General features: G+C 55.0%; 1 protein-coding gene and 1 pseudogene across 3 annotated transcripts in view; one reads left to right on the forward strand and one right to left on the reverse strand.

Moving 5' to 3' along the window:
• Positions 1-21985, reverse strand: part of SMOX (spermine oxidase) — a 39242-nt gene extending 17257 nt beyond the window's left edge. For 2 of the 3 annotated variants that reach the window (XM_076010960.1, XM_076010958.1), the window contains exon 1: positions 21806-21985. The gene's annotated coding sequence lies outside the window, so the exon portion shown is untranslated. Of the gene's footprint in view, positions 1-14583; positions 14819-21805 lie in introns of those variants that run through there. The other variant, XM_076010959.1, reaches the window with a different exon arrangement.
• LOC105866035 (ubiquitin-conjugating enzyme E2 variant 1 pseudogene) lies at positions 15349-15818 on the forward strand (annotated as a pseudogene).
• Positions 21986-23397: the final 1412 nt, after the last annotated feature.

Raw genomic sequence — 23397 nt, forward strand, 5'->3', positions numbered from 1 at the left:
CGCGACTGACGTGGCGCTGCTGCTGCCCAGCCTCCTCACTCCAGCTCCCCAGGACTGGGGGGGCCCTGCCAGCGCCCCTGTCCCAGGCCACCCCCACCCCCAAACAATCTCTTGTATACACTAAAGGGGCAGGATGGCTGCAGTGGTTCTCACACCTTCCTGGTGGAACCCCTTCTAGAAAAGCTGCTATGAGGTCCAGGGTGTAACAGGCATGAAACTGGGGGTCCCGCTCATCGCAGAACCCCCAGGCTTCTTGGGGCACCACCTCTGAAAACCAGGGGACCAGATAAGCTCCTGCCTCGGGAAGCCAGGCTAGGGGAAGAGGCCTTGTCGCCAGCGGTGCCGTCCCAGCCAGCTACCTGTTTTCCTGGATCCAGGAGCCTTGCTGGGCCAGCTGGGCCTGCTTGTCCTCACCACACTGTCCCGATGTCAAATAAGGCCCTTACGTGGATGTCACAAGATTGCCAGCATTTTCTAGGTCCTCGTGCATGAAAATAATGTGTCAAGGTCTGCAGCTACATCATGAGCAGACTGTCTTTGGAATGGGCTGTGGAACGGATGTGGGAAGTGGGGCCGGCACTCTGCCCTGTAAGAAGAGCATAGGAAGAGCTCCCGGCTCCCCACACTGGGTCTCAGAGACCTTGAACTCAGACATCACACACGGGGTGCCAGGTGGAGGCCATGCAGGTAAGCAGGGGCCATGTGAGTCCATGGGACCCTCACTGCTAATCCCACAGTCCTGTGCCTCCTCAGGCCTTGCACCAGATGAGCCGGTCAACCCCTGTGTCCCCAAGAAGCCAGAGATGCCCTGCACACAGCCCACAGAGGGCAGGGAAGGGAGTCTGCTATGCAGCCCATGTCAGCCCATAGAGCCAACACAACCCAGAGTCCAACCAAAAGTGAAAAAAAGAGCCAGGACACCTACTATGTGCTAGGTGCTCAACTGGACCTCTGAGCAATCTGATATCTCCAGGGAGAAGGGGCAACTTGTTTCTTTTTGTGTCACCTTTTGGATTTTTTTTTTCTAATTTATGAGAAACTGCCTTATTGAGAAGAAGAATCGCTTAAATGGTCCTCAGTGCCTGCCTGTCCTTCTCTCGCCTTGGGGAAAGAAAGAAATAACATCCGCTCCTTGATCTGTATGCACAGGAGAAACAGAACACCCTGTACTCTTTGAGCAGATAAAGGAGAGAAGAAAAAAGTGCTGGCTCAGCCAGGCAGAGAGGAGGAGGAGGAGGAGGGGAAGGAGGGAGAGCAAGAGACAGTTGCCTTCTTGCTCCGGCTTCCATGGCAAAATGGGGGTGGGAGCTGGGGCCTCTTGCCCAGTGCCTGTACCCAGGCCCTTGAGTTCATGCTCCTGTGTCCCCAAGCAGGCCAAGCCTGGGAGCTTCAAGAAATCAGGCCAGCCAGGTCATAAGTGCCCCACTCCATTCAAGATGCCCAGCTGCCAGCCCCAGCCACTTCTCTGGCCTGCAGGCCACTGCCTCCTCTGGCTGCCCAGAGCCAATGCCACCCTCCCTGAAGCTTCCCAAGAAGACACACTGGACAGACGAAGGCAGTAGGGGAAGGAGAAAGGAAGAGGGAAGGAAAACCCTGTCCCATGGCAGTGTCACCAAAGATGGATGAAGACTCAGAGGCAGGGTGACCAGTGGGCACGAGCAGCCAAGCTTTGTCCTGACTGCCACTTCCTTGCCCCCAAATTCCTCACCAAGTTCATTTCATCAACCTCCCAGAAATTTACCCTCAGCCAGGCACAGTGGCTCACACCTGTAATCCTAGCACTCTGCGAGGCTGAGGCAAGAGAATCACTTGTGCTCAGGAGTTTGAGACCAGCCTGAGCAAGGGCAAGACCCCATCTCTACTAAAAATAGAAAAATTAGATGCTTTGAGTTCCTCCCTTGAAGCGAAAGAAAGAAAGAAAGAAAGAAAGAAAGAAAGAAAGAAAGAAAGAAAGAAAGAAAGAAAGAAAGAAAGAAAGAAAGAAAGAAAGAAAGAAAGAAAGAAACAGGGCATGGTGGCAAGCACCTGTAGTCCCAGCTTCTTGGGAGGCTGAGGCAAGAGGACCACTCAAGCCCAGGAGTTTGAGGTTGCTGTGAGCTATGATGATGCCACTGCACTCTAGTCGGAACGACAGAGTGAGACTCTGTCAAGAAAGACAAAAAAGAAAGAAAAAGAAAAGAAAGGAAGGAAAGGAAAGGAAAGGAAAGGAAAGGAAAGGAAAGGAAAGGAAAGGAAAGGAAAGGAAAGGAAAGGAAAGGAAAGGAAAGGAAAGGAAAGGAAAGGAAAGGAAAGGATTTACCCTCAAACAGGGGCCTCCTAATGGCCAAACACTAGTCCTGGTCTCCAACATCTAACCCTGCCGAGCCCCCCTGGAAGCGCCCAGAACCAAACAGGGCACCACACGTCTCCTCACACTTCCCTCATTGAGGTAAAACCACTGGAGCAAACTCCAGGCTCAAAACTGGAGGCGTCTTCAGTGGAAGACCCTGCTTATCTATCAGGTCAAGTCACGTCAGCCTCATGGCCTGAATCACTGTCACCTCCGCCCCCAGCTTCCCCGGGAGCCTGCCTATGCCGCCCCTATCTGGTCCCTGCCTGCCCAGTCTCAACCCCCAGCCCCTCCCTCCAAACACAGGCACGGCCAGGCTTCCACTGACCAGGGAATAAAACTCAGCAATTCACTGAGCACCTGAATCTCTCTGCGTGTCAGCCCTTTGCCCCCTGGACCCACCTCGCCTTTCCAGCTTCAGTTCCCACCCACGACTCCCCCACACAGCATACACGCAGACCCCCAACTCCACCAAAGCCCGGGGCCTCCCCAGCCCAGCCCACCCGAAGGCCTGCAGGAAACGGTCCTCCCTCATTCACGGCAGAGAAACTGGCTCTGGGTTCCCTTAACGTACGGACACCTTTGTCCAGGTGCCGTGGCTGTGCAGTTGTGTGACTGCAGGACTGTGGGTTGCTCAAACCACCAGCAAGGCCTGCTCCGTGACTGTCACCCCTGAAATGTGACTCCCTCTGACTGGTTCTGCAGTGTACCACCCCCACCCCCGGCCTGCCCCCAAAGCGTGGGCATCTCACCCCAGGAAATCCTGTGGTCTATTATCTCACAGGTGAGGCTGAAGCCCCAGAGCCACCGAGCAGGCTGAGGTCCCAGGCTAGATTGGGGAGCCTCTGCCGGCATGAGCGCAGCCAAGCCCTGGGAGTGACCCACAGGGCCGTCGACAGCCCGCTGGGCATGAGGTGCCCCTTCCTCCTCAACACTGGAGTCCGCCTTCATTTCCCTCCCAACAGTGGCAACAAAAACAATACCACAAGGGACCAGGCTTTTCTTTTTTCTTTTTTTAAGGCAAGCTTGAAAATGAGGTTTATTAAGGAAAAGAAGATAGGATTATAGAGCAAAATATAGATTTACAGAGCAGGATACATACGGCCCAGATGATGACTGGACCGGTTGTCGCAGCACAGGGAGAGCAAAAGGAAGGGAGCAAAACTCGGGGCCCACCTTCTAAGTACCTCACACCCTTCCAAAGACACCTGTACAAGACACAAAAATTCTACCCATCCCTGGCCCCCTCTGAACACAGTCTACTCCCAAATGTGCCTACGCCCTGCCCCTTCCTCGAAGAATTCCCAGAGGGGGAGAGTAAGGCCCGAGGCAATTAGCTACCTGGCTCACTGCGCCCTTGCTCCCCCTTGGGGCCCAGCACCCCACCAGCTGGAGCACCCCAAAGTGGGCCCAGCCCTTCCACCAGCAGTCTCCTCCCTCCTCTCAGCCCCATGTTTGCTTGTGAGACCCGCCACCTGCACCCTCCAAGACCAGCCCTGGGGACTTTAAGCCTCTCCTCCCTAGTCCCCAGGGCAGCCCCACCTCACTTCCCAGGAGGGGCTCCTCTCTCCTCCCGCAGGCTCCCAACAGGAGGGGGAGTGGGAGGGAAGCTGGGGGCTGCTCCAAGGGAACATCTCTGGACTGCCTGGCAGGTCTGGGGAGGGATTTGGATCTGAGGCCCCCCAGACAATGCAATTATTCTTCAAATGTAAAAAACGCCCAGAAATCCCAGACCAGCTGCTTTGCACAACGGCCCAGACAAAGGGGCTCTGTGTCTGCTGGCAAGGCTCCTCCCACCCTCAACCCAACTCCGCCCAGCCAGACCCTCCCCAGCTCCTCACCAGGCCAGCCAGGAAGTAAAAGAAGCAGGACTGCTGAGCCAGGCCCCGGCCAGCCATGGAGGGGGACAAGGGGGTACAGGCAGGGGGAACAGAGCAGGGGCAGCCTATGAGTCCAGGAGACATCAGGGGAGGGAAAAGAACAGACTGGCTGGGGGGCCTGGCTAAACCCTAAACCCTAAACCTGGGTTTAGGCCCCTGCTCAGTCTCTCCCTTGCCAGGTGACCCCTTGCCTTCTCCTGGCCCCACTTGGCCAACACCTCTGAACCTACCTCAAGCGCAGAGTCTCTGTACCTGGCCTCCTCGGTACACTTGTCTAAGCCCCGGGGGATATTTAAATGCCTCCTTTGGTCTTCAAGCTTTCCCATCTATAAAATGGAGATAGCCTACGGCTACCCGGTAAGACTGCTGGGAGGACTAAGTGACACAGCACAGGTAAAAGGCGAGACCACCTGCAAGGGTCATTTCAAAGAGGGAAAGAGAGGGAGGAAGATCCCTGAGAAGGCCACTCGCCTCTCATAGGGCCCAGAGCTGTTTCACTTACAGAACCCCAATCCTGATCTGAGCTCAGAACCCAGCCTCAACCTTGGCCCCAACCCTAATATCAGACTGGACCTTGACCCTGACATCATTCATACACCCCCTAACCCCATACTGACTGGGCCTGAGCTCCCCTAACCCTGACTCATCCTGCCCAGTGTTGAGGGGCAGAGGTACCATCAGCCAACTCCAAGCCCATGAAAGAGAAAAGCCGTGGGTGCCTCATTCCGCAGCCCCCACCAGCAATGTCCTCTGGCCCTCACAGCACGAGAAAGGGGAAGGGACCCATCTTCCCACCTAGCACTAGACTCTTCTCCAAGAACCATGTCTTTGTCACCCTCTTCTCTTCCCTAAAAGTGTAAAGTCCCTAAAAGCACAACTTTAAAAGGCTTTGTAAACCTATTTCAGAAGAAAAGAGGGAGCCAGGGGCCCTTGGCAGGCACGTATGTGCCGCATGGAGAGGCAGCCCTTGGCTCAGTGCATGGGGGACAGAGCCAAAGACACAGCCCCCAGGGCACTGCGGGGTGGGGGGGACATACCAGGAGAGGGGAGCACTCTGGGCTGGTCTCTATTTCCCTGATGCTCTGGGAGGCAGGATACACCTGCACACGCCCAGGTTAATTGTCCCTAGGACCCTTATACCTGGGAGGCATAAGGCAATTAATTCTATAGCTCCCTGCAGGGACAGAGCCTGAGACTACCCAGCTAGAAGCTTAGTTGGGGATGGAGGGGAGAAAAATCTCAGAAAGAAGCCAGAGAAAGGGTAGGATTTTCTGATGGGCACAAGGCTCTGCTGGGGGCCCCGATAATGGTATCAGCTGGAGAAACAGGTAGAGCCCAGCCAGAGCAATGCCTGGGACTGTAATTCCTCCCCCAGCGCCACACCCCAGTGGGTTTCCCCAAACCCCACCCTGCAGATCCCATCTTCAGCAAAGTAGCGAGTGGATCATGCCTGACACTACGCCTGAGCTCTGAACACCTCCCAGGAGCCTTTCCAGCTCGGAGCCACCCCCACCAGCTCAGCCTCCATCTCCAATGCTAGGCTCCTGCATGCCCCACGCCCTGGTGTCACATCTCTGTGAACGTCTGTACGCCAGACGTCCCCGGCTTGCCAGGTAGAAAGTCACCTCCCAGCAGGCAGGACCCACATTCTTCCCCTCAGACCCCAAATCTTCTAGAGGTAGGCAAGCCCCACACCCGCTCAGCAGTCAATACTCCGACAGGATGACTCTGCCACCCCTGGGTGCCCCTGGAGAGGATGAAGCTGCCCAGACAGCAGCCTCATTTTCCCCATCAGTAAAATGGGGACATTCACCCCTATACCTTGAGTGAGGCCATCCCTGAGCCCAGGCCCTACTCGCCAGCCCCTGTGTCCTCAGCAAAGTGTACTGTAGCTCCCTTCAGCAGCTCTCAGGAGGAGACTTGGTGGCCCAGGTTCCCTCCCTCAGACAGGACCTGACACCTCAACTCTGAATGCCCCTCCAGGAAGTGATCGGCCATGAAGGTGTAAGAAAGAACACAGAGCTGGTCACTGCCCTGGTGACTACGCTGGTGTAAGACTGCCCTTGGTGATAGCAGACCAGGCCACAAGCAGGGGAGGGCCAGTAGGAGCTGCTTGCTGCCCTGGAAAGAGAGGCCTCCTGATGGGGCTAAAACCCAGGGAAGGAAAAACAATTCGAGATCAGCCTGGGCAACACAGTGAGACCCCCATCTCTACAAAAATACAAAAATTATTCAGGCATGGTAGCATGTGCCTATTGCCCCAAAACCAAGGTACCACCCCTGATCTGAGGCAACCAAGTCACCACAGCCTTCAGGGGACCCCAGGAAGAAATACCTCCCTCTCTCACCTGCCATCACAAAAGCACAGTTCCTTAGGTTTTACTGGATGACCCAACTTAATAAATGGTCCCCTCCTTTGGGAATGCCTTATAACACCATGGCATTCACACAGGTCCTGAGTCTGATACTGGCATTTGGATACCAGTGGTTTGAATCTCCACCACTTATTAGATGAGTGACCTGAGCCTCAGTTTCCTCATCAGTAAAATGGGGATAAAGAGTACCAGCCTCGCAGGGTTGAGTGTGACAGTACACGCAGAGTGCTTGGCCCAGAACCAGGCATGTAGTAGCAGCAGTTCATATATTTTCCTGCAGGCCCCAGTCTGCACACTAATGAGAGTCGCCACAGGGAAGACTAGGCCAGGTGACTAGACGTGGGCAGGGATAGAGGAAGTCCAGCAGCCCATAGAGTGGTCACAGACCTTTTTGTATGACGACTCCAGAGCAGGACTGCCAGGCCTCAGAGAGAGCCACCCCACCCCACAGAGACACTGCCGTTGTCTGATGACAGGGAGGAACAGGGGATTAGGACAGAAGAGTCATCCCACTATCCTACTTGCTAGGGATGCTTGGACCAGGCAAGGGTCGTGAGGCCTCAAGTGCAATGACAGGACAACCCGTGGAGTCAGCAGCCTCCAAGATGGCCCTTCCCTGCCAGGCTGACCTTTGTAGCTAATAGGATACTCCAGAAATGAAGGCATACGACTTCCAAGACCAGGTAATAAAAGACATTGTGGCTGGCCTCCACCTTGCTCCCTTGGTCTGCTTACTCTGGGGGAAGCTGCTTACCATGTCACAAGGACACTCAAGAAACCCTATGAAGAAGCCCACAAGGTGAGGAACTGAGCCCTCCTACCAACAGCCAAAACCATTAGCCAAGCATGTGAGTGCACCACCTTAGAAATAGATACCCCAGCCCCAATCAAGCTTTCAGATGACTGGCAACCTCATGAGACCCGGAGCCAGAACTGCCACTCAAATAAGCTGCTCCTAGGCTGGGCACGGTGCCTCAAACTTTGGGAGGCTGAGGTGGGAGGATCATTGGGACCAGGAATTCGAGGCCAGCCTGGGCAACACAGCGAGACCCTACCTGTACAAAAAATACAAAAATTAGCAGGGTGTGGTAGCATGTACCTGTAGTCCCAACCACTCAGGAGGCTGAGGCAGGAGGATCCCTTGAGCCCAGGAGTTTGAGGTTGCCATGAGCTATGATAACACCATTGCACTCTAGCCAGGGCAGAGTAAGTGAGACCCTATCTCAAAAAAAGAAAAAAAAAAAAACTGCTCCCAAATTCCTGACCCACAGAAACTGTGAACATAATAAATATTGATTGTTGTTTTAAGCTACCAGGGTTAGGGTAATTTGTTCCCTAGTAATAGGTAACTAACAGTCAGCAACTGTCTCTGTCCAGAGACCCCAAGTAAAGCCCCCATCCGCACTCAGAGCCTCAGCTCCATCTTTTCTGCAATGCAGGGCTAGGGTGGGAGGGCAGGGAGCCTGGCCCAGGCCCTACAGCTTACAAGGCCCAGGAGACAGGAACTTTTTCCGAACCAGTACATTAGACTCACCTGGAGACTTTTTCCAAATGACCCTTAACCCCACCAGATCATTTAAATCAGGCTCTTTGGGGTGGCCCGCAAGCATGTGTCTATTTTTAGGGACCTACATGGTGCCAATGTACAGCCAAGGCTGAGAAGCACTGCTCTAGAGCAGGCTTCATTCACGGACTCCAGGCCAGCCCAGAGACATTCAGGGTCTGCTGGTGCAGGACAGGAGGAGGCAGAGAGAGCGAGGGGACCTTGTTCCAGGCTGCTGCTGCTGCCTGGCTTCCCAAGCCCTCTGCCTTCCCTGCATATGATGCACCTGTAGCCAGAGAGGTGACCTCGCCCGCCTTTGCTCTCACACCGCTGCACACAGCCACGTCCTCCTCCCCTGCCCCTCTGCAGCTCCACGGCCCACTCAGGTGCAGCCTCTGCACCAGGACTGCTCCCTTAGAGGAGAGGCCCCAGGGTGCAGGGGTGGGGTCTGGCTCTGAGTGATCTGTTTCCTCACCTGTAAGATGGGAGTTGCCATCGCATCTGCTCTGATCTCTACTGGGTCAGAGGCTCCTGGTCAGAAGTTCATGGAGAAACCTACATTTGTCTGTCTTGTCTCCCCCAAGACACAGCCTTGCCTGGCACTGTATTAGTCCCTGGACAGGACACAGTCATGGATTAGAAAGACCCGGCCCTGTCCTGCAGCTCACAGCCAGGTAGCTCAACAAAGGTCATGGTGAATCCAGAAGAGGATGGGAAGAGGAACCTAACAGAGAGAGGAGGCAGAGGAGATTTCCAGGAGAGAAAAGTGAGTTCCAGCCAGAGGAACCGCACCTGCAAAGGCTCAGAGGCGCTGCTTACAATCAACTCTCACTGCATGAAACCAACACCAGCGCTCTCTGGGAACTCACCCCTGATCCCCTGCTGCACACTCTCCTGAGCCCCTCCAGTGGCAGCAGCAGCCTGGGGAAGTCGGGAATCCCAGCGCCAGGTGGGCTGGACACCTCACATCTTATCTTCCGCGTCCACCTCTGCGCTGGGCTTTCCCCAGCCCCACCCCTGCAGGCATGGGGGGCGTGCCCTGACTTCCCTGGCAAGGCCTAGACAGGTGAGCTCCCCCGCAGCAGCAGGGCAAGGCAGGGCAGGGCAGGTTGGCTGCAGAGAGGTTTGGTGAGGGTTACCTGTGCCAGGCACAGTCCCAGGCACTCAGGATACAACAATGGCCCGAAGCCTTCCCTCTAGGATCTGACAGGTCAGAGTGATAAGTGCCACAGTGAAAAGAGAAGCAGGGTGGGAGGACACAGGGAGGTCAGAGAAGGCCTCTGCCAGGTGAGCCTGCGGCACAGGGCTGTGCCCACCTCCTAGGGACTTGCTGAATGGCCGGATGTTGCGGAGCGGGTTGAGGGTGGAGTCAGGGTGACTTAGGTAACCAGGCATGACAGCACTGGGATGAACCTAGACCAGTTCTGTGTCAATTGGTTGTCCCCTTGGCCCTTCCCAACAAGCCAGTGTTGTCAGAGAGACAAAGGAAGCCAAATACCTTGGTGCAGAACCCGCAGGTGGGAGGCAGGCCCAGGTGGCCTGATTCCTAAGCCCAGATCTGTCCCCAGGGCTCTCACCAGGCCCCGCCCTCTCGGGCACGCCCCCAAACAAAGCGCGGCTTCATCAGGCATCACCTGCGGCACAGCCCTGACATGAATCAGTGTCCCCAGCGTCAGGCTGCGGGAGACCCACCCATTCTGCAGACCTGGCACTTGCTCCCCGGGATGTGTGAGCTGGGGATGAGGGGATGGCTTCCCTGAGGGGCTTGTTCCCTCTCCCTGCCAGGAGCCGCAGCCTCACAGTTCTGGGGTGAAGGAGAACAGCCCAGTCAGCACTTTCCACTGACTCTTTCAAAACCACTTACAAGAACTGAGGCTTGTGAGCAGCTCAGCCCGGGCGCAGTTCCCCCTCGGCGGCCCCTCGTGACTCTGCACAAAGCCCGACTATGCTTTCGGCTCCAGCCCCTGGGAGGTGGGGGGGTCTCCTGTAAGCCCATCTTTTCTCCTGAGCCACAAGGTCCCACTCCATCCAGCCTGGGACCTGGGCAGAGACACGGCAGCCCCAGTGGCAAACTGTCTGAGGTCTGCTGGGTCCAGGCAGCGTTTGCAGGGGGGAGGAGCCCTCCTCCACTTTAAACCCTTTTCCAGCGAAACTGCCTCCCTTAGGGTCCCCACACAACTCAGTTTATCACAGAGCAAAGGGGGCATGCGTGGTCACAAAATGGAAAAGGAAAACATAACCAAGAAAAACCCAGACGCTAGGTGAACCCTATAGCAAAGCTCTATTTCCTCTATTTATTTTACCCTTCCTGTGCCAGGCACGGTGCTGGGCACTTTCCGTTCATTGCAACCCTTCATGCGAACACCTGCTACCCATTTTACAGATGAGGAAACAGGCGCAGAGAGGTCCGAAGGCATGATGGAGGCCACCCAGATGGAGTGAGGGGCAGGGCAGGGCTTGGCAACACTGAGCTCAGCTCTTTCTGCTCAACCCTTGCCTAGTTTTCAGGTCCCCATTCAGCCTCCCGGCGACAAGCCCGGGGACAGCCCTAGGACTGCGCTCAGCTCGGCTCTTCTGCCTAAGCCCTCCCCACACACTGACACCGCACACATTGTGCCAGGCACTCAGGGCTGGCAGGAGACGTCTCAAAGCCTGGCAGCTCACCCCAGCTTCACTGCCAAAGCCTGGGGCTGCCTCAGAGAGGCCACCTGCCTCCTAGCCTGGGCGCTTAGTAGGGTGGGCTGCAGGCCACCCTGGCCTCCCTGCCCCATGGGGCTGGCTTAGGCTTGCCAAGCACCACACTACCCAGGCCACAGCCCTTCACCCTCGATTTCCCCCTCCATAAATGGGGTCAGGGACGTTGTCTAACTGCTTTTGCCAGCACAAAAGAAAACTCAAAGAGCAACTAACTCTTAACTCCCTCTATCTAGACAGTCTTCTCCTCCCACTGGCCCCAGATTTTCCCCTCCTGGTGACTTCAGGCTGCTTTAACTGTGCTCTCCTAAGGCGCGCATGAGACCATGCAATTAAGGTTCTCGATAAGGTTCCACCCGGAAGCACAGCCCAGGACCCAAGCAAGAGCTGGAACCAGGTTCTCAAAAGCTGCTGGTGTTCATTTCAAAATGCACATGTGGGCCCCGGGCCCATGACTTAATCCATAAAACACCTACGGAGTTATGACGCTGCGTTTGGAGAATAAACATATTATTCAGGCCCTTGTATTGAGTTCAAAGAGAGACTTAGTAACTCACCAGCTTTTGAGATCAAGAAAAGTCTGTTCTTAAAACTCTATCATCATGGTTATCACTATTTTTCTCTGAATACGTCCAAGGTAAAGAGTATAGCGCTCAGCGTTTCACATGGGCTATCTCAACCCTCAGTTGGTACCCCCATGCTAAAGAAAAGTAAAGTTCAAAGAGGTTTCACAACCTGCCAGCCCACAGAATGAGCTCCAAACTTTACTTAGTAAGATACTAAGCACCCCCCTCCAAGGCCTTACTCTTTTTAAAATCTAACCAAGGAGTCAAGTTCATTGTCTTTCCTTGAGTTACTTTTTCAAGTCAGAACTTTCTCAGATGAACTCAAGGTTTCACATTGTGTATGATGTCTTCAATGAATGTTTCAAAATAAAAGCATGTACAAGGGCCCTGTGTGTTTAACATTCAAAAGCATCCTTTAAAAAAAATCTTTCCTAAGAATGTTTGCCCATTGGTGGTCCTGGGTGTCTCCTGCTTGAGTCATCCCAAAATCTAGCTGACTCAGGGTCTTGTTTTTACCCTGCAAAGAGTACCCCCACCTCCCCACCCTGCCCCCAGCTCCCCACAACCCCCCCACCAGGACCTGGAGTGCAGGCAGCTGAGCTAGGCTGGGGGGGGGAGGGGGGGCTGGTTTGAGTAGGATCCTTTCCTCAAGTTTGAGGACAGGCCCTGAGGGGGCTGTGGGGGGAGGAGAGGGCATAGCACCAGATGTCCCACAGCCTGGGTGTGAGCCCCATCCTGCCTAGCTCAGGCCTCCTGGGGCCGTGTGGGGAGGACAGGAACTGCGTGTCTGCCAGGGCCCGGCGCAGAGTTGGCAGGGGTGGCTAGGTTCTTTGTTCTGTTTTCTAATAAGTTACAACTCATTTCCAAGTGCTTCTCCTCCTGGCCTTAAATCACACCTTCCTTAATACCTTCCCCCTAGAAGCAGGTAGAGGTTAAGGGAGTCTAGACGGAGGGGAGCAGGGGTGCTGTATCCCCCCCAGCCGGGCCACCCTGCTCTGCCTGAACCCAGATGCTTCTCTCCCTCCTCCATCCTCCCAAGCCTGGATGTCGAGAGCCCTGGGCTCCTGCCTGTTTGAGGAAGACAGACAAGAGGGCAAAGGAGACAGGAGACAGCAGCTGGGGCTGCAGAAGAGCCCACCCAGCTCCCTACCAGGGTCTCCCTGAGGGCCATCGTCGCCCCAGCAGCCTGCAAACACCTGCCATTGCTCTTTGCAGCTCCTCCTCCTGGGTAGGAGTAATGCCACCCCGCGTCCCCCTACCTGAGCTGCTGAACAAAGAGTCCTCACACTGCACAGGAAGCAAGGGGTAACAGGGCAAGGCAGGGTAGTCTCATGACTGTCCTGAGGATCTGAGGATGAAGATCACATAGGCAACCTGACCGCTCCCCCCATACTTTGAGCCCATGAAGGAGCACAGCCACTCCGTGGGAGGTCCTGCACGCATGCGGGCGCACACGCGCACAGCCCACCATCACTGCACATCCCATCCCCGTTTCTCACTAACGCACTGCTCTGATCACATCACTGCCCTGCTCAAAAACCTTCAATGGCTCCCTATGGCCTAATGAAGGAAGGCAGGTCCCTGATGCCTTCTCCCTGCCCATGGGCCAACTATCTCCTACACACACACACCAGGATCCTCCGACTCCCAGACCCAAGCCTGTGTGACTTCCCATTCTGCCCAAAGCAGCCCACCTGGCTGGCCACACCTCTAGGAAGCCAGTCCTGGCTACCCTTGTCCTCACTCTCCCTTCTCCTCTAAGGCTGCCCAGGTCCAGCCAGCACTCCATGCCAAGCCTCATGCTGTTCTCTGCTGCCTTTTATGCCTCTCATGTCCGCAATGAATGTCCCCTTGCAGGGTCCCTCCTAGAAGAAACTGCATCCAGCCATGTTAATCACACGGGTAAGAGCTGCCACAGGTATTCCAGTGTCACAAGGACCCCACAAGGGAGGTAATATTATCCCCATGGTGCAAATGGGGAAACAGCACAGAAAGGTTGTCTTCTTGCTTGGAGATCATAACCCTGCTCTGTTAACCTCTGAGATGAAAGGCTGGGAGAACTTGTAGAGCAAGGAGGTGGCGGGAGGTATAGGGCAAAGGCCCTCCCAGAATCTGGAACCTCAGGCCTGGCTACTGTGGGGTTCTGGGGAAGCTCCCTCCAGTTCCCTTCCTCATGCACCCAGTGAAGCAGAGCCGTTGCCACAAGAACCCAGGGCTGGCTTTGGGACCAGGTCACATCCAGGCCATCCCTCCCTCTATAGTGCCCTTTTCTTCCACTGGCTGTCTAAATGTGCCCGGCCCATGCCACCAAGTCCAGGAAGCTATCCCTCCATCCTTCCTTTCTTCCTTGGCATTTCTGGGCCTGCCCACCATCCACATTTGTGGTCTCCCAGTGAGCAAGACCCTTCTACATCAGCTCTTTACAAAGGGCGTCTGTCGGTGGGATGTTATTTGGAAGTCTTTAAATGATGTCCACAGTCACATCAGTTTGGGAAACAATAAATGGTTTCTGTTCTACAGGACTTATCAGAGCCTTTAATTCTCTTAAATGCATTCTGAACCTCCCACAGGGTAGTAGAGTGAATTTGCCAGTTTCCACCTTTATTTGTCCCTGAACCCTTGAGGTTGCTCAGAACAGTCTTCGAGAAATACTGCACCCTCCAACCCCAGAAGGACAGCCTGGCACAGGGGCAGAGATCAAAGAGAGCTGTTATTGGTGGCCTTGTGTGTGGGAGGGCTATCTGGGGAGCTCAGACTGAGACCACGCCAACCCCCACCCTGCCAGCCCCTCTCAGCACTGCAGCTGCTGGCACTGCTGTTCCACAGCAGCAGAACCTTTGCCCTCAGTGTCTGCCCCCACCTTCCTTTGGGTGTGGTGACTACTACCCCCCTGCCAGCATCTGGGGGGAACCTCAATTGACCCAGGACATGCAGAGCCTGGAGAGCAAGGGGCCTGGGGAGACACCCCCAAAGCAAGCTGGACAGGTTTTTCCAAGCAAATTGCTAATTCTACCGCATCAGTAGCATGCTAGTTTTAATATTAAGCCAAAACAAAAATGTGTTAAGCTGCCACGCTGGGAAGGTGCAATGTCCCACCCAACAAACACTGTGACATCCCCCCTTCCTCCCAGCAGGACACTGAACCCCTAGCTTACAGATAAGGAAACTGAGGCCTCACAGGGGAGCAGACACTTGCCTGTAGTGGCCCAGCCAGGGGCAGAGCCAAGAGAAGCATCCAGGCGCCCCAACTCCCATGTGCACGAGGGAGGTAGCCAGAGTGGGATAAGACCCGGACAGCAGCTCAAGTAACCATCAGCGACAGCATCAAGGACTCACACGGGCCAGGACAAGGGACACTACACACGCTGGGGGTGATGGCCCGGCAGCTGGGGAGACTGAGGGCTTTTATGAGAACATGTCACAGCTAGAGCTGGAGGGCTGCAGTCAGCTGTTTCCCCAATCTCTCGGCCCCGCCCTGGCTGGAGGAAGGGTGCTAACCCCAGATTGGCTACCCACAGTGCCAGACTCAGCTGTGGACAGAGATAAGGCACCCTCCATGCTGTCTGCATGTCACCCTGCCCTGGGACATAGTCACCCAAGACACCCCCTCGTGGTCTTGGGAGCTCCTCACAGTCAGGGGCCCTGCAAATCAGGCCTGTGTTCCTGGCCTGAGACCCAAGTGCCCAGAGGCCCCTCACCCAGCCCCACCTCCCAGCAGAGTGACCCCTTGGACCCCACATCCCCTACACACTCCTCTCTGCCTGGCCCCAGCCTTTCCTGCACCCTCTGCAGGCCCCACACAGGCAGTTCCTACACCTCCCCCGACACAGTCTATAGGAGCCAAGGCGGTTCCCTTTACCTGTGCCAGGCCCCCCTGAACTGCGCCTGTCCCTTCAAGGCCATAGTCTAAATCCTGGCTGTAGAAAGCAGAGCCCATGGCTTCGAGCCACAGTGACACAAGATGGCAGCCACCATGGGCTCAGGAGTAAAAGTCCCTCACAATTTCCAACTGTTAGAAGAACTTGAAGAAGGCCAGAAAGGAGTAGGAGATGGCACAGTTAGCTGGGGTCTAGAAGATGATGAAGACATGACACAAGATGGACAGGGATGATAATTGAGCCTCCAAGAACAATTTATGAAACCCAAATATACAGCCTTAAAATAGAATGTGGACCTAAATACCCAAAAGCACCATCCTTTGTAAGATTTGTAACAAAAATTAATATGAATGGAGTTAATAGTTCTAATGGAGTGGTGGATCCAAGAGCCATATCAGTGCTAGCAAAATGGCAGAATTCATATAGCATCAAAGTTGTCCTGCAAGAGCTTCGGCGCCTAATGATGTCTAAAGAAAATATGAAACTCCCTCAGCCACTGAAGGACAGTGTTACAGCAATTAATCAAAAGGAAAAACCACAGGCCCTTCCCCTTACCCCCATTCGATTTAAGCAGTCTTCATTTTCCACAGTAGTAAATTTTCTAGATACGTCTTGTAGACCTCAAAGTACTGGAAAGGAAGCTCCCATTCAAAGGCAGTTTATCTTAAAATACTGTAAATGATACTAATTTTTTGTCCATTTGAAATATATAAGTTGTGCTATAAAAAAAAAAAAGAAAAGAAAGAAAGAAAGCAGAGCCCATGGACCAGCGGTGCTGCATTGCCCGGGAGCTTATTAGAAATGCAGAGTCTCAGGCCTCACCCCAGACCTGCTGCATCAGACAGGACACACCTGCATTTAACAAGTTGCCCGAGTGACCCGTGTGCATTAGCGTTTGAGACGCACTTTTATAGACCACTTCTCTAATCAAGTCATTGCACCCACAGCCTATAACCTTCGATGGCTCCACAGGGCCTGGTGAAACAAGGCCAGACTTAGCAGCTTGGCAGTCAAGGCCTTGCCCAGCCTGGCTTCCACCCCCTGCTCCAGGCCTGGGCTCCCCCTCCACCCTGGGAATGCCAATCCCCTCCCCGGCCAGCCAGAGCTGCCCGGGACTTCAGGACCCTCTCCAAGCACCACCTCCGCCAGGACGACGGTCTGGACCGCACCCCATCGTAGCACACCTGGCATGGCGCGTGTTTATTTCCTGAAGAGTGGAGACCGTGTCCAGCGTTCCCAGTGCCTCAGAGCACCAGGCTGGGGGCACAAGAGATGCCAGGCGCCGGCTGCAGCCAACAAGACCCGGCGTCTGGTTGTCAGGAAGTCCACCCTCAGCTCTGGCCTGCCCACCTCGGGCTCTGCCAGTCTTCACCTCAACCAGGAAGACAAGGACTTGGGCACCGTGGACGGGCCTCCTCCGTGCTCCCCTGCCAGACAGAGAAGGGAGCACCTCTTGACAACCATGAAGCCTGGTGAACTTCCCATAGCAATGTGTTTGCTCTGTGCCTCAGTTTCCCCAAATGCAGAAGAGAACACCCATCAACCCTGCCTCCCTCTCTTTCTGCCAGACAGACGGGCACATCCCCTAAACTCTGTGGCTCAGAATATGGAGGACATAGACCCCATTCTTGTGTGCCCAGCAAACCCTTCCTCGGCCAGCCAGCCAGGTCCCTGGGAGGCCAGGTCACCGGCCCAGAGGTGTCCTCGTTCCCAAATAGGAAAGCCTCTCAGGCAGAGCTGCCTCACCCTCCTCCCTCCTTCCTGGCCCAGTTCCTCGGGCCCAGCATCCCGTGGGAAGTCCCTGCTCCTTCACACTGGGTCTGCAAGGAGAAGGCTCTCGAGCACGGAACCCATAGAGTTCTCCTGGCCTCTATAATCACCCAGGAGCAAAGAAAAAAGTCTCTCTAATCCCATTTTACAGACAGACAAAAAGAGGTCAGGCAGGGTCAACACTGAAGTGGATTAGGTTTCCAATTCCATTTCTCTGTTTTGCTCAATCTGCTTCCACATTTGACCTGGCCCAACTCAGACCCACCCAGGTTCCCAAGGCTGAGCCTAAAGCTGCACGTCACAGCATTCTAGATGGAATCCAAAACAGGCCAGCTCATCCACTGAGCCCCTATCTGACCTCCTGTCCTCTCCCAGGAGGCTGGGATTTTAAGAAGCTGATGACAAGGGCTATGCCAAACCAGAGGAGTAACATTCTAACAGTAGCATGTCAAGCAGAGAGCTGTTTTGATACCAGAGACTGTAGACCTCCCCAGCACCCCAAACCAACGTGTGCATGACGCCCAGCTACTTAGCCTGGGTCCAGAGACCCTCCTGGAAGAAAAAGTGGGGCATGATGCAGAGAAACTCAGTTACCACTCTGAGCCAGGACCCCTTCTACCATAGAGGGTGTGACTTCTTTCCTACCTCCCCACCCCCAAGGCCAGGCACCTCTGGGAGGCAGGAAAAACCTCATTTGTTGAGAAGCGCTCACTGGCGTGTGTCTGAGAGGCACACGAGAAGTGACAGCGTGGACTGGTTTACAGCCTGGATTCTGGAGCCAGATTGCTTAGATTCAATCCTCCCTCTGTCACTAGTTGGCTATATGACTGTGCCTCGGTTTCCCCATCTTAGAAATGGGAATAAGACCTTCTGTATAGAGCTGTTAAGAGGATTCTAGGAGTTAATATTTGCAAAGTCCTTAATTAGAACAATGCCTGGCACCCAGTGAGTATACCAGGACCCTGCCCCCACCTGTTGGCCTGATTTCTCCCAACAGGGATACCCTCCTTGTTCCTGCCTATGCCAGCTTGAGGCCTTTCCTAGGCATGCCAGCCCAACCCCAGATGTGGACCACCAGCCCCTAGTTCCAGTGGCCACCTCATGGTGTTACCTTGGTCCATCCCTGTGCTCCTGACCAGGGCCTACATCCCTCCCTCCCTTCCAGATCTGAGGTCCCCTGACTCTTGGCTTTCCATTCTGAGAGTACCAGCCACACGACTGGCTCCTCTGTGTAAACACAAGAGCTATGGGTAGAAAGACAAGGGTCTATAGGGAGACTGCCCAGGGCTGGACACCCAGAAGTCACCCAAGGGAGTAGGCTGAAATAAATCCCTGCCTGCCCAGGCTGCCTGAGTTAGAGAATTCTCTAACTCATCTCCTGAGTTAGAGAATCTCCCTCCTACCCAACACACACACACACACACACACACCTCTGTTGACCCAGCTTGGATTTCCACCAAAGAAAGCAGAGAAAATCATTTATCCCCAACCCATAGGCTCACATCCTGTGGGTACCCCGGGCTCCCTGGACTCCCCTATAGCACACAGGCCACCCTCAAGCCACCGTACCTTCTCCACTTCCCTTTTTCACATCCCTTTGGCCCCCTCTGATTCTTACAGCAATCTGCACAACTGCTTTTGTGGAAAGAAAATAAAAATCCTCAGGGTCACTTGAGGTTTAAAGGGAGTTGCTGTGCAGACTGCAATACCTACCCCTTTCTGCCCAGCCCAGCCCCAACTTGCCCGCCTGGCTCAAGATTTCCTGGGCATCAGCTACATGCCAGGCACCATGCTAGATACACAGCAATGGTCCATTCAGTCCAGGTTCCAGCCCCTAAGAAGCCAGACAAAGTAAACATTTGCCTGTCACAAATGGTTATGGACTATGGTAAATATGATAAAGTCAGCAAATCAGGTGTTATGAAGAATTACAGGGTAAGAGAGGCCTTCTACCAAGACTGAGAAGGCATTTGAATGAACGTATAATTAAGTTGAGACCTGAAAAATAAGAAGGAGCAGAGCCAGTCCAGTAAAGAGTACTAGAAAAAGCACTCCAGGGAGAGAAGATAGCACGAGCAAAGGCCCTGGGGCAGGAAAAAGCTTAGGGTGTTCAAGCAGAAATGATTCAGCTGTTCCCATCAGGGAGCATGCAAAGGGGAGGATGGTCAAGATAAGGCTGGGGAGGTCAGCTGTAGCCAGATCGTGGGGAGTCTGGTAGGCCAGGGAAATGCTTTCAACCCTTATTTGAGCGCAATAGTGAGCTATCAAGGATTTAAAAGAAATGAGATGATCTATGCAAAATTTTCTGTATAATTCTTGCCCCTTTCTAAAATGGATGAGAGGAAGGGACAGACATGGAGAGAGAGAAGGCTTTTGGGGAGAGGTTTGGGGAGGACAGGGTCTCAGTCTGTTGCCTGGGCTAGAGTGCAACGGTGTCCTCATAGCTCACTGCAGCCTCCAAATCCTGGGCTCAAGCAATCCTCCTGGTTCAGCCTCACAAGCAGCTGGGACTATAGGCATGTGCCACCACACAAGGCTAATTTTTTTTTTCTTTTTTCTTTTTCTTTTTTTTTTTTTTTTTTTTGTGGAGGCTGGTCTCTAACTCATGGCCTCAAGCAATCATCCTGCCTTAGCCTCCCAGAGTGCTAGGATTACAGACGTGAGCCACACTCAGCCATTGAGGCAAGACTAGAAAGGTAGTCTGGACTGGGGCAGATGGCCTAGGGCACTAACAGTGGACTAGGAGTACAAAGAACAGGCCCGAGACAGATTCTGTGACAAGAAGCAAAAGGACTACCTCTTAGAAGAGTTAATGCCACCTGGTTTCCTGCCTTAAAAGGTGAGTGGATTATGGGCAATTCACTGAGATGGGAAGGCCTGGGGAACATCATGTCCAGGGAGTGCAGCCCGGCTCTGTTTCATCTGCACTAAGGTTTTCATCATCCGGGACATCATAAGGCATCGGATGGGAGCTTAGACAGAGAGGCTGGGGCTGGAGATCAAATCTGCTATTTAAAATCATGAGAACGAAAATGATGTACATTTAAGATCTGTATATTTATAAATTAATGCTTGATTTTTAAAATCATAAAGAATGAATTGGGGGTGTAAAAAGAAGGGAAAGGAAAAAAGGGGAGTCTGGGGAGAGCAGGGGCTGGGGACAGAGCCCTGGGACCCCCCCAGCATCTAGAGCTGAGTGAAGGAGTTATCTGAAAAGACCAAGGAAGGGGCAGCCAGGAAGGGAAGAGGAAAACGACGAGGAGCCAAGGAGAACACTGGTTCTAGGGGAAGGAGTATTCAGGGGGACCAAGAGAGGGGGAAGAAGATCTGCTGTGGGGGCGTGGAAATCGCCGGCGACCCTGGCTGAGGCTGTTTCAGTGAAGCGGTGGAAGGGAAGTCAGTCCAACCGGCTGAAGAACCCACGGGCTGTGCCCTACAGGGGCAGGCACAGCCAGCTCTCCCGAGCAGCTCTGCTGCGAAGAGAAGAGGGTCCCTAGGTGCAGGGCAATGAGGGATCGAGGCAAACAAGAGGCTACAGAGTGGGAGGTGGGAGGCAAAGCATGTTCTTACGCCGCTGTGAATGATCCAGACAGAGGGAAAGAAACCTACTGCTAACACTGGAGAGAGGGAAGGTCGCTGAGTAATGGGGGGCAGGGGTGGGGCCTTGGAGCCCAACCCGAGGCACTGGCCAGTGGCAGGGATTGCGATGCCTCCACCGGGATACCACCTCCCTGCCCCCCAAGGGGCCATCTAGCACTGTGCCTGAACGAGAGGGAAGGGGGCAGAGGGGGCAGAATGCAAATGTGGGGGCATTCACTTCACACTCTTTCATATGCACGCCTACCCGGCCCTCCATTCAAGCCCACGCCCGTTGACACACACCCCCCTCCACGGGCACCTGCTGCTTGCTCCAAGCACGGCCAAGTTGCCCCAGCGGAGGACTGGTACGTGCGTGATGTGCCACCACCGGCAGGTTCTGCAAACAACCTGTGGGCTCTTCACACTACACGTGCCAGACACTGCGCTTAGCTCGCCGGGCAGAGCCCCTGCTGGTGCAAGCTCCGAGGGGTCCGCCGGCCCCTGACCCCAGGGTCGTGGCTTCCCTCCGCCCCTCCCCCAAAGCGAGCACTCCAACGCACCCGACTCCTTTCCGAGCCTGGCTCCCGCCAAGCCCCGGCCAACCTGTGAGCCCCTAGTTGGCCCTTTGGAGAGACCTGCTTCTCACCCTGTCCGGGGCCCTCCCCCGCCCCCTGGAGACCACCTGACGCCTGGAGCCCAGAGGGAGGGCAGCCCAGCCTCTCCCTGTGACCTGGCCATCGCCCCGTAGCCTACTCTCCTGTCCCTAGTGCCCACCCTCCGGGACGCCCGAGTCGTCGCGGAGTGTCCGCGCCCGGCTTTGTCTGCGCCCATGGGGAGCGCCTGCCGGGTGCCTGGGGTGCTCCCCTCCCTTACGCAGCCCGCAGGGTCCCGCCTGCCCTCCACCGCCAGCGCCTGGCCCGGACCCGCGCAGCCCTCGCCCGGATCGCCGCCGCCGGGGCCACACCAGTGCTTCCCCAACCCGAGCCAGGGGGGCGCGGCGCCCACCGCTCTCCTCGAGCCTCCCGGAACGCCCCGCACCCCGGCCCGAGCGCCCGAGCGCCGCGCTGGCCGCCAGAGCCCCGGGCCGGCCGAGCCCTCGGAGCCGCTCCGGGCCCCTCACTCTCTCGCGGCGGCCGCAGCCCCCGCCTGAACCCGAGGGAGGGCCGGGGCCGGGGATCGGACGCTCGGTACCTTTCCCTGCTGAGCCGGGGAAGTGAGTCTTCGGCGAGCGGCTCTCCGGCCTCGGCCTCCTCCGCCTCTCCTCCGCCGCCAGCCGCCTGGCTTCCTCCTCCAGCCGCCGCCGGGACCGTAGGGGCCCGAGCCAGCCGCCGCGGCCTGTGTGGGGCCCCGCTCCGCCTCGCGTCCCCTACCCACCCCGCTCCGGCCCGCCCTCTGCTCCGCCTCTGGGCGGGGACGCGCCGAGCCCCTCCCCGGCCCGCCTCGCCGGGGGCAGGGACGCTAAAGGCCACTGAAGCCGGACTGCGGTGTCTCTGCCGGGGAAGCCCGGTTCCGCGCTCCCGCCTAGACCTCCACCCCCTCCCTCGCTCCCTAAACTAGACCCCACAGGGGACCCGCCACGGGACAGGAGGCCCGAGTGCACAGCTTAGGTCAGCAGGGGCTCAGATGCTGCCCTGCAAGAAGGAACCGCTTGGAAACAGGCTTCAGGGCGGAGACAAGTGAACACCAGGTCAGGTTTCTTCTCAGCAGAAAAGGCCTGTCGTGGACCAAGCTGTTCTACCCACTGGAAGCCTCTTCTCCCCACCCCTCCCCACAAACTCCTATGTCCCCTTGGAGTTAAATGTCAGGTTAAATGTCATACCCTCTGTGAATCCTTCCCTGTCGAGAGCAAAATGTTCATGAGTTAGATTTCCTGGGTTTAAATTCTGCCTCCAGGTGGGATCAGGAAAGTTACTTAATCTCTTTGCTTCTTTATGTTAATGAATGGTACCTACTCCAAAGAGTTTATTAAATAAAAATATTAGTATGGACTTAATGGACTACAAATGATGGGAAACTACTCAGATTGACTTGGTGTAAACAGAGGATTTATGCGCTCACATAACAGAAAACTCCAATGGTATCAAGACTGACTTGGGTACCAAGAGAAGACTTGGTCTTCCCCTCCCCATCTCCCATGGGAACAGAGGTTCCTTGCAGCGGCAAGCTGGCTTCCAGCAGTTCTAGGCTCCTTCCTCATCCTCACAGCTCAAGTTCTCATTTCTTTCATCAAAATGCCAAAGTGACGCTTCATTGGCTCTGACTGGTTTACATATCATCTCATCCCTCAACCAATCACAGAGGTTATGATGTTCAGATTGGCTGGGCCTGAATCACACACCCATCCCTGAAGTAAATTGCACCTAATTCGTGTGGATGGAGAGCGAGCAAGTGTGATTTCAGGGCACTGTTTACCATTAGAAGGGGAATGAATCCAGAGCTGTGTACCAAGCACATGTTAAGTTCCCCCAAAATATTCGCCATTGTTGACCTTCATTATATCTCAGGGGTGCTAATACCCTTTGAACAGTCTTCCATATTTAGGGAACTTTCTATGTGATGAATCCTCGCTCCCCCATCCCACTCCAAAGCCTGAAACACTCATTCCCAGTCTCCTTTACAGCTGACATGCTGACATCATCCAGACCCTGCCAACAAGATGCACCATTGAAAACTTGTATGTGGAAGTGAGCAATGCAGGGAGACAGGTGCCACCCAGAATCCATTTGGAGGAGAGTAGCAAGGATAGCACTGGGGGCATCTGCCTTTGGGAGCAATAGGCAACA

The sequence above is a fragment of the Microcebus murinus genome, chromosome 16 (assembly GCF_040939455.1).
Source record: "Microcebus murinus isolate Inina chromosome 16, M.murinus_Inina_mat1.0, whole genome shotgun sequence".
In the NCBI taxonomy this organism is placed as follows: domain Eukaryota; kingdom Metazoa; phylum Chordata; class Mammalia; order Primates; family Cheirogaleidae; genus Microcebus; species Microcebus murinus.